At 52.4% G+C, this 13,501-nt stretch overlaps 1 protein-coding gene across 5 annotated transcripts in view; it reads left to right on the top strand.

Moving 5' to 3' along the window:
• The window catches only part of Rbfox3 (RNA binding fox-1 homolog 3), a 420,524-nt gene that overhangs the window by 236,958 nt on the left and 170,065 nt on the right, over positions 1–13,501 (top strand). The window lies entirely within an intron of this gene.

Below are 13,501 nucleotides of genomic sequence, written 5' to 3'. Positions count from 1 at the left end.
CTACCAGGGTGTGGGTCCCAAGCACGGGTGGTACAAAGCTTTGCCCAAGTGGCCAGGATAGACGGCAGGAGGGAATATGGGCTCAGCTTAGCCCAGGAGCTCCAACCCTCACTCCCCAATGTGGCTTGGGCCAACTGGGAACCTTGGTTACTCTTGGCACCTGTGCTGTGGCTATGAATTCATCCTTCTCCCCAGGGATGCCCTTGGCCTATGAACAGCCCTGGCTGAGGTTTCCTCGGTATTCTGAATGCCAGGAGAATGAGTGGCTTTGTAAACACAGAGTAAAGCTCCTGCAGAGGGCCAGACTCTGCCAGGCTACCCAAGAGGTGTGGCTGATGGGAAACCAGGCCATTCCTCCTGCACCCCAGATACCCTAGCCCTGGTTAGCGGGTCTTGGGAACCATAGTGGTGAACGGGTGCCAGGTTTCCATGGAGCTGGAGGGAGGTGGGCTCAGGTGGGGACATCCCCATGCGGCAGTATCATGAGGAGGGGCGTCTTTCCCTGGGAATCTTCCTCATGTACCCTTTCCATCTTGCTAGTTCTTAAGTGTTGGGTCTCCTTGTCAGTGCTCAGGGAAATGCATAGAACTGGGTGGTCCTGGCAGGGTCTGGTCCTGTCCTTTTATGGTCAAGGTAACTTGGATTGAGTCGGTGACAGAGGGAGCTGAGCAGGGGTCAGGGAAGCCTTCTCTCAACTCAGGCATCCCCGGGGATGCTCTGTTTGCATCAGCTCTCATGCCCAGCCGAGAGCTGGGACCAAGTGCCAGTCCAAGGTGCTGTGTGGAGAGCGCAGGCTGCCCCAACTGGGTCTTGTGTCCTCATGCCCATGCTTTGGTCAAGGGAATGTCCTGCTCATGTGCTGATGCTCATGTCATGTGCATAGTAGGTGCTCTTCCCTGCGCTCAGCGAGGTCATGGTTGCCTAGCCCATGACTGACGGAGCAGAGCACATGCCTGGGTTCTCCGGGCCCAATGCCCCTATCCAAGTCAGGGGAACACTCTGCAGAGCGTGAGGCTGTGTCACTCGGACCCTTCCTAGATTTTGCTCCTGGAAATGAATTCAGGCTGTAGATGCTGTTGCTGTGATCAAACAGACCCTGGCTGAGTGCTTATAGGATGCTTCTTGATGGTAAAATCCAGATGTCTTCCAGTTGCTGGCCTACACGGCCGCTGTGCCTGGCTGGGTGAACCCTGGCTTGTGCAGCAGATTGGTGCCCGGATGGTTAGCTGAGCTGTGCACTCTCCGCTGATTGTTCTTGACTCCTTGGAGGGAGGCTGCTTGCCCCAGGCAGAGGGAATGCAAGCTGAGCAAATGGAAAGGCCTTTTAAGTTCCACTCGGTAGAATTAAAGTCTGAAAAATGGCTCATTGGAGGTTCCCTGGCCTTTTAAGAGTTTGTTTAGCTCAGAGCTTTGCAGTCTGCCCTGGGCCTTGCCCACACAGACTGAGTGGGAAGGTGGCAGGACCAGGGGATGGGAAAAAGAGTTGATGGAAGGCGTTTGAAGGCCCCTTCCTATGTTAAGGATGACGCTGCCTGGCCGCCATTCCCACCTTAGCTGTGTTCTGTCTGGATCGAACCTCTTGGGATGTGCACAACCCCAGACATTCCTTGGAGAGTGGAAGCAGAATTCGGGTTTCTGAAACCCTAACTGGGCCCCTCTGGGCAGCACCGAATTAGAATTACTGGCCTTTCTCATTCTGTTATGAATGTTCTTAGCATCTTCTAACTGTCTCTGTCTTGTGGAGCTGTGTAGGTGATGGGGGGGGGGAGATAGGCTCAATGTGATCCTTGGGTAACACTCCTTATGACAGCTAGGATAACCCGGCTTCCCCAGGTCTCATTTTCTCCCCGCAATGCACACTGACTAGAGTCCTACACCAGCTCTGTCTCATATGTCTGAGCCATCAGGACCAGCATTAAGAAGGGTGAAAACTAATTGATGGAAGCAAGCTGGAATGATGCTTCCTGTCCTGGAGCAGCCACTGCTATCCCCCAGACAGGATCTGAGAGCAGAACTGTGCTGAGCTGTCCCCTGGGCCCCGGAGACCAAGGGCTCTAGAAAGTGCACTGGGGCAGGTAGAGGCCCCACCCACAGGCAGGGTGGGGAGTTTGACTCTCACCTAGACGTGAGTAGGGGTGTTCCTGTTCCAGAACGTGGTTCCTACTGTAGGCGACGTTCCTAGTTGTCACCGAGTAACTCAGCACTCCAAGAACTGCAGAGTGTAGCCAACAGTGGTTGGCCCTTCTGTGTGTATCCCTCATTCCCTCCTTCTGATGACCTTAAACCAGCCTCCCTGAGTTCAGACGTCTGGAGACCCTGGGCAGGAATGCAATATTTTCTAATTATTATTATTATTTTCTGTTATTTATGCCTGCCTCTGACACCTGAGGGCTGGGTTTAAAGGCATCATGAACATGCCCAGTCTCTTTTCATTTTTAACTTTTAAGACTTATGTTTATTATTTTAAGCAGATGTGTATCTGTGAATCTGTGTGTAGTTAAGTGCAGGCACGTGAGTACATGTGCCTGCAGAGAACAGAAGTGTCAGATCCCCGAGCTGGAGTTGTAGGTGGTCATGAGCCTACATGGATGATGGGGACCAAACCTGGGTTTTCTGCAGGAGCAGTACATGCGCTTAACTGCCAGCCATCTATTTAGTTCTGAGGATACAATTTCTTTGAAACAAAGTTAACCCTTCACATGCCTTCATTACAACACAAGAAGAGAAATAACTGAGGCTCTTCTTGGAGAATGTAGACAAGTGAAGGAGCTGTTACACCCACTGTAGTGGCCCAGCCTTTTCTCCCCTCCCCAGCCCTTGAGACATCTCGGGAGAGCAGATTCCTGTCTTGTCTTTGCTTTACTGCTCTTTGATGATCGCTTCTGTTACTTTGTTGCACAGAAGTGCCATCTTGTAGCCAATCCTTCCAGACCTGTTTTGAAGTACACAGGCAGGCCTTAGACACTGACCCTGTCTCCAAATTCTATGCCACATTTTAAAAGACTAGAAGATGCATTTTTCCAAACAGGAAGTGGGAGATGATTGTTCCCTTTAGAAGGAGTCTTCAGATATGTATTTCAAATTTTTTGAAGAGTAGTCTCCCCCAAGGCATTAAAGCTTACAAGATATATGAATTCTCCACTCCCGTGCCCACTGCGGAGAATGTAGTCCTACCCACCTTCAAAGCCAATCCCTTCCTCCATGGAGGCCTTTTCACAGTATAAGAGATGCTTGTCTGGGGTGTATTCATACACACTAACATGCATGCTCATGACCAGGCATGCACGCATGTGCAAGCATGGGTTCACACATAGGTACACATGCACAACATGCTTATACTTTCCCACATGCTTATACTCTCAGATAAGTATGTGCACACACATGGGCCTATACACACAGGTACATACAACCACATGAATGCAGACACAGGCATACACATGTGCATCCAGTGTTTAGCAACATGTCCCCAGCGTCAGCTGAAAGGTGATGTTAATTGAATTCTTTCTTAATCACATCTGTGTATCAGACATTCTTCTCCTAGCAACCGTTCCCAGGGAATGCGCAGTCATTCCTTTCTCGAAGATAAAGGGAAACAGATGTTGCTGAGGTTGCTGGGTTGGGTTGGTCAGTGGCCCCAGCCCACGTGACTTACTATTCAATGAGAAAAACAGGAACCCCTCAGAAGAGACCGTCAACTGAAACACCCAACCCCAAGCCCGAAGCTTAGTGTCTGCAGGCTTTGTGTTTTGGTAGCGCACAGCGTAGCTGTTGCTGTATAAAAAGTGACACCATCAGCTCCTTATCCACCCCACGAGGCCAGCCCAAAGCCCCGAGGGTAGACACCAAGGGAAGAGCAGAAACACAGTCACTAGAGAATGATGTCAGCTGTCCCGAGTGAAGCCTCAGGAGCATGCTCGTGTAAGCATGCCCCCTGCAGACGACAGCAGCGAGCTTTCTGGTGTGTTTACATTCACTTTGGGGTATTTGTGTCTTAAGCATAATTTGCTGAATTGAAATTCATACGGCGTAGACGCGAACCTCCAGTTCAGTGAAGGTCGGTACGGCTGGCACATCTACACCACTGGAGTCTGTGGTTCAGGAATACTGCAAATCTATCTCCAGCGCGTCCTTGTTTTGAAGGTGGCCCTCGCTGTCACCAGCCCTTTCCACTCTCGTGCTGTGCCCTTTGCAAGTCGGGGTGACCTCCACGGCATGGGGGGAGGCATTTCTTCCTTCTTTTATGCACCAGTCCCTGAGGGGTGCTGGGACCACCGAAGGCAAACTCCTGACTGGATGCTTGGTGGAAAGGCAGCTTATCCGCTCACCCGGCCTTGGTTTCTCATTGGTAACACCGAATGTTGGCACCTTTCTGGAAGGCTGCCGTCTATTGCCTAAGCCGGGGAAAGGCAGAGGATAGACAAGCTTTTTTGGTTTTGATTTTTGCCGGTGGCCAACTCCACAACAGCAAACTGGCTCTTGACTTTTTTCTAGCATGACACACATTGTCATGTTGCCACTCTGTCCACCTCCAGAACCTTTGTGTTCCCAGGCTTGGCAATCACCTGACTTGATGATTCTGCCTGGGACAGTCCGGCTTCTCCACAGTCTTCCAGAAGTGGAATCAGTTAGTGTGAGCTGCGTGTCTTCCTTTTAATGGTAGGTAAGATTCCATTATAGTAGTGGCGGCAACCTGGAGCCCGACAAACACCTGTGACTCAGGGTAGCTGTCAGTGCGGCCCGATACAGCATCATAAACTTACTTAAAACGTTGAGTTCTTTTTAGCACACGTGTGTAGTGTGTATGTATGTATGAGTGAAAACACAGAGGTTTTTAAGCACATGTATGTAGTAGCATACATATGTGGGTGCAAGTGTACATGTATATGTGGAGCCCCAAGGCTGGTGCTGGGAGTCCTCCCTGATCATTCTATGATCTTTTAGGCGGCGTCTCTCCCTGAACCCAGAACTTACCAATAAGGCTAATCTAACTAGCCAGCTTGCTCCCAGAGGTTTTCCCAAGCAGTTTAGTTATAGCCAAACCATTCCATTGGCATGGCTGGCCAAGATAGTTTGTAGGTGTGAACTTTATAAATGACATCACACTGCAGTGTCACACAAAATAAACATGTGTGTGCTCTCACCATCCATGGGCAACAGGTTGGGCACTCTGGGTTTATATATCCACATGCTGATGGATACAGTCCCCTCCCCCTCCCCCACGATGGCAAAGAGAAGGGCTGCCAGGCATAGATCATATTTATCCTTTCATCTGCACCTGCTGGAAACAGCTGGTCTGAAAAGGCGTTGTCTGTGAAAGCACACCACTGTTTTGCCCTCCTCTTGCATCGGGCTGGTCCCCATCAACCCGTCTGTGGATGCCTGTGATGGACAGGGCCAGAGTCTCGTGGGGTCTCTGAGCAGCAGTTTGTTCAGGGATATCTTGGTAGCTGTCAGTCTTGGCATTCCTCCCCAGACCCTAGAAACCGTGTCCTGGAGACCAGCAAGACACCCAGAGAGGTGGCCACAACAGGCACAGCAATCATTGTGGCGGCAGTGGCCTTTGAGGGAGACCCCATCTCCTCAGCAGCTGAGACAGAGCCCAGCAGCTTACGCCGTGTCTTCTTCTTCCGGGGCTGCCTCTGCTCGCTCATGCTCTCAGCTTATCGTGCACACGGGGACTCTCCCTCCTCCTGGATGTCTGCGTTTATCTCATTGCTATGAAGGAAGGAAAGCCACATTTGTTAGAAACCGGGGCTGCGGATCAGCAAAGTGACTTATATTCTCTCCTCCAAGCGTGTTTTCCTTTCTCGTTCTTCCCAGCTCTGCTGGGCTCCCAGTGCTCCCCCAGAGTAGCATCGAGCCAACTGGGGACCATATCCATATCTTACGCTGTCTTAACAGAGTGCTCCGGCCTGGGTGGTTCAAGCAGCGGGCATTTATTTTCCCCCGTTTCACAGACTCGGAGCTCAAGATGGAGGCGTCAGCAGGGCCGGCTCCCTCTGAGGCTGTATAAATAAAAATCTGTGTGCAGTCTTGAAGTGGCTGCTGAGTAGATATTGAGAGTGAGCCGCAGTGTCCCTTCTTGTCATCTCTCTGTGTGCTCACGCGGCTGGTCATCAGTGTGCGTCCAGGCTTTGATAGCTTCTCACAACAGTGGGTCAGGCCTACTCTCCCTGAGCCCATTCTAACTCAGCCACCTACCTAAAGACTCTTTTCTCCAAACACAGTTCTTCTGAAGTCCTGGTGTTAGGGCTGGCCCGTGGCTGCGACAGCTCTGGCAGCCTGTGCACACACAGCTGGGCCTCCTTGAAGTCTGCCTTGGATGACGGTCCCCGCACAACACACATTGCTTTTGACTTCTCATCCCAGCCCTGTGTTTCTGAGTTCAGCTGCCTCTGCTGCCCTGGGGTTTGGCAGTGTCTGTATCCAAAGAGAGATCTCCGGTTACAGGTGACTGCCTCTCCCTCATCTGTGAGCTCCCGGTCAGCCTGAAGCTCAGGCACAGAGCTTGCCTGCCCCGTGGATGGGGACACCAGTGTGGGGACAATCTGCTTACTTCTGTCTGTCCCCTGAGTCCACGTCACAATGATGCTGGCGGATGTTCTCCCACTCTGAGGAAAACCATTCACCGCTCCCCCCACCTCTCCCTCCGCCTCAGGGTTCTTGAGTGTTGACAGTGGCATGAAGAGGTGGCCTGGATAGCTAACCCTGAACACCGATGCTGAGCGCACACACCAGTGACGGCTTTGTGAGAAGCCAGGAACAGGGGACTCAGCATTGGGCACCTTGGACTCTGAGCTGGTGCCATCTCAAACCTGAGATGGCCTATTCAACAGGACCCAGGATGGTGGTGTGGCTCTGTTCCATGAACACGCCTCCGTCTGGGGGGGTTGATATGGCAACCGAGTGACAGCAGAGCTTTCTCAGTACCTTGCCAAGGGGAACGCTGACATTGACCCCTGTTTTCTGTCCACTCTGGGCCTTACCTACAAAGCCCTTGTGGGCAAGAAGTGTCTCACCCTCAGACATTTAAACCACAGGTCACCATCCCAGGAAACTGCCCCCAAGTCCTACCTCCTGCTCCTCTGCCTGGGTACATGCTAACAGTGTGCATTCCTGGCCTGTCTTCCCCCCAAAAACAGTTAGAGGCTGAACTTGACTTAAACCCATCTTTGTCTACAGATGGTACCCAATATGCTGCCATGTTGTTGGTTTTCTATTCTTTGGCACTTTGGGGGGAATCCACCACCCAGCTCCCAAATAAATACACAGAGGTGTATTATTTCTTACGCATGCTCACATCATGCCCTCTTTGTGAAGAGGCGGTTCCTTCCTGCAGGGCATTGTCCGATGGCTTCTCACCAAGGCCGTGGCTGCGACAGTGGCCCCAGGGACCTTTGGTGGCTTCCAGAGTCATTCTCATTGCCCTGGAATTGCACAGTAGGAATGGGGGCTGCTTGTGTTGACTTTCCACTGTGTACATCAGCACACCAGGAAGTCAGGTCTCAGACCCTGATGTGTTATGTAACTACCTCGTGGCACCACACACGCACACACCCAGAAGCCTCAAGGACAAGTCCTGACATCACCCCACTTCCCCAGGCACATGCTTCATTTCCTAGGTCAGAGACTGGCTGCTGCTTTCTGCTTTGGTCATTTGTACAGAAGATAACAGGCTTTTCTGGTCCAGACCAATTTTGTTGTATCGTTTTTCAAGACAGGGTTTTTCTGTGTAGCCCTGGCTGCCTTGGAACTTGCTCTGTAGACCAGGCTGGCCTCAAACTCAAGAGTGCTGAGGTTAAAGGCTTATGCCACCATAAACCAGTGCAGACAAATTTCTAAAGAACAGATGGAGTCTGTAGGACTCTAGGTCACCCTGTCTGCTCCTACAGTGGCTTGGCTTCTAGGCAACCCCCAAGGTTTTATGGGCAGGTCGGGGTGGCTGGCTGTTTGATTGTAAACGAAAAGAGACTCAGAGCTGGCCGCATCCCCACAGTGGGTAATTTCCGTCCTGTCCTGTGGCTGCCCTACTCTGTGACTACTCCCGGCCCGGCTCCGGATTTCTGGGGTGATGAGGAAGGGCCCAGCGATGCTATGGAGATGGTTCTGGGTGCTCACCTTACCAAAAAAGAGACCTCCCCACAGAGACCACCCCCCTTTGGAACGCCCCTGTGACCCCATCCCTCTAATCCCAGCTGCTTGGGGAAGAAGCAGGGGACTTTGGGGAGGAGAGGGACAGACAGAGCATGACACTGGCCAAGATGAGGAGGGAAACAGAAACAGCTGTTGGGGCTGCAGAAGGAAAAAAGAGCAGAGGAAGAGGAGGAGGCGGAGGGAGCAGAGAAGGAGGACGGAGGAGAAGAGGAGGAAGGAAAGGAGGAGGGACAGAGGAAAAGGGAGGGCGCTCAGGTCCTGTCTGGGGCTGGACTCATCCACTGGGCTCTTTCTGAGAACCTAGTCCTGTTCTTGTGGGAATGGGGTGCAGGCAGACTGAGGACTCCTCCTCTGAAGCCACAGGACCCCTTTGCATGTTCCCAGCACACTCATGGAAGCCACTTTTACATGTGTGGACCCCATACAGTCTGCCTAGAAGCATCACAGTGTGGCACATGGTGCGTTATTACATAACGATACTGTCCCCAGACTAATGAGAACACTGAAGTCAGAATTGCTCTCTCTCCCTCCCCCTCCCTCTCTCTTTCTCTTGTGTGTGTGTGTGTGTGTGTGTGTGTGTGTGTGTGTGTGTGTGTGTGGTGTGTGTGTGTGTGTGGTGTGTGTATGTGTGTGGTGTGTGTGTGTGTGTGGTGTGTGTGTGTGTGTTTGGGGTAGGGATGTTAAAATTTTAATATGTTGCCAATGACAGGTTATTTTTCTTGAAAGTTCGTTTGTATTTTCTTTTTTGAGTCTGTGGGCCTGAGAGTGCCATAAATTCCAAACTGTGAGATGTGCCGCATCAGCAGTCTGTGGAATGACTTGATATTAAATGCAACAACAACAAAAAAATCTCTAATTTTCCTTGATTCTGCCTTTGTCCTCTGCCCTCCTCCAGCCCCTGCTCAGAGCCCCAGCCCCCCACGCTGTAATTGATAGCAGAAGAATGCGCTACTAAGGACTATATGACAACCTACTAAGCGCGTCTTGGAATATTTACAAACGGCCTCTCTTCTACCCTGTACCAACACTTACTCCCACTCCTCAAAAGACTGTCATGAGGTAGGCAACCTGTCCTCAAATGCAGCAGGCTACAAGGAGGTACCTGGTATCCCCAGTGCTGTGTCCCATCATAAACTTTCCCCCTTATGTCTGCAGGATAGACAGTGTGCTGTGTCCCATCATAAACTCCCCCCCCATCTCTGCAGGATAGACAGTGTGCTGCGGGAGGCTGGGGCTCAACAGGATAGGAAATGTATGTGATATGGCAAGAATATCTGAACACACTCCAGGGGAAACACAATGAGACATAAGCACCACATTCTGTGGGAGTCGACAGCTGACTTGAGTTGCACAGACCCTGAGGTGTGCAGCTTACTGCCTGGCACTGCCTCTCCCCAGCTGCCCACCCAGGATGCCCTCCCTCTCCTGAGCTGGGCGCGTGGACTCCGTGGAAGTTGGCTCTCACCCGGCATGCACAGAGAGGCCAGGGCCCTGGTGTCTTCTCCCCTCTCCCCTCCAGGCCATGCATTCCCATTTTCCCCTGCCATCTCCACCAAACAAACCTTGATTTAAGAAATCAGACCTGACAGCTATATCTGGTTCTTAGCATGCTCCAATTGCCAGGATCTGGAAAATCTGCTGTGGGCAGGCGGGATGGCCTCCAAATGCTTTTCCGGGGTGGTGGATTTAGTGAGGACATGCGTATCGGCACTCAGCTGCATCCTGCATGGGTTCTGGCTACTGCCACCAGATAAAGCTGCAGTCTCTGGGAAGGTCCCCAAATCTAAGCACATTCCATAGTGGACAGAATTATTTAAGGAAGTTATAGGGAGGGCGGGCAGCAAAGAATTCCAACAAGGGACAAACAGTCAGATTTGGGATTTAATGAAGACCATCAGCAGCAGTGTGAGCCTTCATGGTCATTAACTGAGTTAAGGGGTGAGACACTAATGGTGTTTGCCCACAGAAGTGGGCGGAGGATGCATGGCTCTGTCCAGGGTCCTGAACCCTTGCTCTTCTCATGCTGCCCCTGCTTCTCTCCCAAGCAGGTGTCTCCTGGGGCAGCTGCCACAGCCACTCAGAGCCAGAACTGGATGCTGGCGATTTCTGATAGACTGGCCCTAGTCCCATGTTCTTCCATGGGTTTCAAGTGCAGATAAATTGAGGAAAAGGCAATCATTTACCGGAAAGGAGTAGAAAGCAGGGTACGTCTGCCTGGGTCTTCCGAACGCAGATGGTATCCAGGTGCTCACAGAGGGACGGTTGAAGCGTACCGACCCCTGTAGTATACATGTGCGACTGATGTGCAGGTCAGGCAGATGGCTATATGAGACTGTGTCCTTGCCTCTCAAACCCCAGTGGGTCCTCTGCCAGCCAAAGTCTCCCCCAAACGAGGACTACCTGGTATCCGCCCCGCCCAGCCTCTGACTCTTTAATGACCTGTAACATTCTATTGCTATGGGGTAGCAATCCCCTCACCTGCCACATCCCCAAAGCAATTGATTGACTAGACAGAAGAATGACTTGGTGTGAGCCCCAGAAAAGGAAGCTTGAGCTCCCCTGTATGACCTCAGTATCCCCCCTCCAAGTTCAGCTGGGGAAGCCTGGCCAGAAGAGGTAACTTTAAGTGGCCTTGGAAGATTGTGAAATATGACATAGGAATGGGGTGTCAACGGTGTGGCATTCTAAATGAAGCGATGCTTTCTGTACCCCCGTCTCCAGTGTTCCTGCCAAGGAAAGTTCTTTTCGTGAGGGCGGCGGGTGTATGAAAAGCTTAGGCACAGCCTCCGGAGAAGGCTTGTATCCAATACCAACTCCCCAGAGAAAGGCCACAGTCCCAAATGAAGTCAGTTTGTGTCTTACTTCTCCTGACATAAAGGGAGCGGGTGATTCCCCCCTCCCCATGTAGCTTTGTGTTGGTGGAATCAGAATACGACAAGCAGAGGTCTCTAGTGGCAGAACTGAGCAGAAGACCTGGCGTCCCGCTGTTCTCTCATTACGTGGTGGGGACAGACAGCCTTCGCTGCAGCATTGGACACTTCCAGGGGCAGCGCAGGGTGGGGAGGCCTGGGCATGGTATCTGAGTGTGTTAGTGCACGTGGCACGTTACAAACCAACACCATCATTTCTGCCTTCAGGCAATATGTGTGGAGTGCTTTCTATGTGCTGGGGGCTGTGCTAGGGATGGGTGACACAGTCGACATTCCCCATCCTGTAGTCACCGGAGCTCAACAAGCCCTGTGCTAATTACCCTCGATATATATACATATATCTATTGGAAAACACACGAGAGCTTAGAGCAACCCTCACATATGGGACACCAGAGAAAACCCTAGGAATTGAAGATGGAGCTCCAGGGGCGGGCCCGGCTGCCTCAGCTGCGGCATCCCATTAGGTAACAGAGGCCAGGCACATCTGCAATCTAGGCATTGCGAAATTCAACTCTGGGTTGGAATTGCCTAAGTCACATGGTGGCCCAGTTTCTCACATCCAGCCGGCAGGGTCCTCCTCCTTTCTCCTAAGCATGGAGAAGCCCACGGAGCCACCTAGAAAGCTGCATGGGCTGTGCTCTCACAGGGTTCCATGAACACAAGGGCTCCTCTGCACTGGTTCCAGCCCCCAAGAACTGTAAGAGGGACTTCAGAAAGAGCCCTCGTTTGGCCCTGTGTCCCTAGGGAAGGGAGGCTTCCCACTCTATGGGCCCTGCGAATGATGGCATAGGAGACAAGACGGTGAACTACGGGCACAGGGCTGTGAGAGTGCCCTCAACCCCATTCCGCTTGCCTACAGGACAGCTTCGCCAGCCAAGAGCGTGTGCAAGGTGCTTCGGTGAATTCCCACACCAGAAGCCGAGTGCCGCAAATACCTGCTCTATTTAATTATAAATCCACTCAGGCAGCTGGCTTGCAGCCACAGAAGTCTCCTTATCTCCCATGCTTCACCCTGCTGATAGGAGTGGACCTCCCTCATCCCTGGGGCACAGGGAGGAAAGGAAGCTGACTCCACGAGGGAGGCTCCAGCCACCGTGTGTCACAATCAGGCCTTCGGAGCTGGCATTCACGGTCCATCGTGAAGCATGCTGAAGCATGCCGTTTCTCCATGCACTTAGACTTGAGTATGTGCACCTGTGCGTTCATGTGTGCTGGTGGACAGGCATGTGCAGGTGTGCATACATGTAGCCTTGTGCAGGTGTGCATATATGTAGGTACACATGTTAATGAAGACCCAAGCTCCATTCACTTTATCTGGTGTTTTCCCCCTTTTGAGACAGGGTCTCTCTCTCCATGGCCTGGACCTGGACAGCCAACTAGACTAGATTGGCTGGCTGGCGAGCCCCAGGGACCCTTTTGCCTTAGTGTCTCTGGTACTGGGATTTACACGCGTGTGCCGTGTCACACAGCTCTTTCACGTGGGTTCTGGGAGCGAGCTAAGATTCCAGCACTTTCTGACTCGGCTGTTGTCTCCCCTGGACCCCTGATCGGTCAGCTACATGTGTTTCTTTGTGTTCCTTCACTCCCCAGCCCTCTGCCCCTTCCCAGAAGTCTCCAAAAAAGGCACGGGAAGGAGAGGCTATGCGACAACCTGTCCAGAAAGGCAGGTGAGCTGAGCCGTTCTGCAGCTCTTCAGCTGCTCTGGCCAGAAAAGATCCCTAGGACTGTGTTACTGGGAGAAGACATCCGCCACCACCCAGGGCACCATGGCTGGGCCAAGGTCACGGGAGGGAGAACTAATTTCGCATATATGGAGACACATCTCCACCCACCTGTCATCGGACCAGACAGGCAACTGTCAGAGTCCCAGCGAGACATGTGTGGTCCACGCCTGTCCATCTGCCTTGTCAAAAGCCATGGCTTCTCTGGCTTTAGTAAGCCATCATCCTAAATGACATTTATGTCCCTCAGGCCTGACCTCGGAAGGTCCTTAGCAAGTCTCCCCTGCTTCTGACACCAGGCCCATTTGCTAACGGGCTGCCTGGGGAGTTCCCGCCTTGACCACACTCCAGCACTCCAGGAGAGAATACCCTCCAGGATGCAAGCACGAACGGCCTCTCCTCCCCTGTGCCGTGAGGTTCAGGCCTGCACATGGGCCCTGCCCTGCCTCCTTCCCCACAAGGGCCCCAGACCCACATGAACTCCCACTTCCCATGGGGAAAACCAAGGCTTCTGAAGGCTCGTGTGAACTCTCCTTTGCATTCTCATCTGCCGCCACCCATGTGGCCTCTCACCCCTGCCCCGCCTCCACGCCGCCGCAGGCCACACTGGTTTGAGACCACTCTCTCAGCCGCTTTTGCTTATGTCAGCACCATGGAGGATACTTTGGCTTGGCTCCACCTTCTGTCTGAGTCCCC

This window comes from Mesocricetus auratus, unplaced genomic scaffold (genome assembly GCF_017639785.1).
Source record: "Mesocricetus auratus isolate SY011 unplaced genomic scaffold, BCM_Maur_2.0 Super-Scaffold_100007, whole genome shotgun sequence".
Lineage (NCBI taxonomy): Eukaryota > Metazoa > Chordata > Mammalia > Rodentia > Cricetidae > Mesocricetus > Mesocricetus auratus.
Note: the sequence above shows the minus strand (reverse complement) of the source record. Positions and strands in the feature narration are given on the sequence as shown.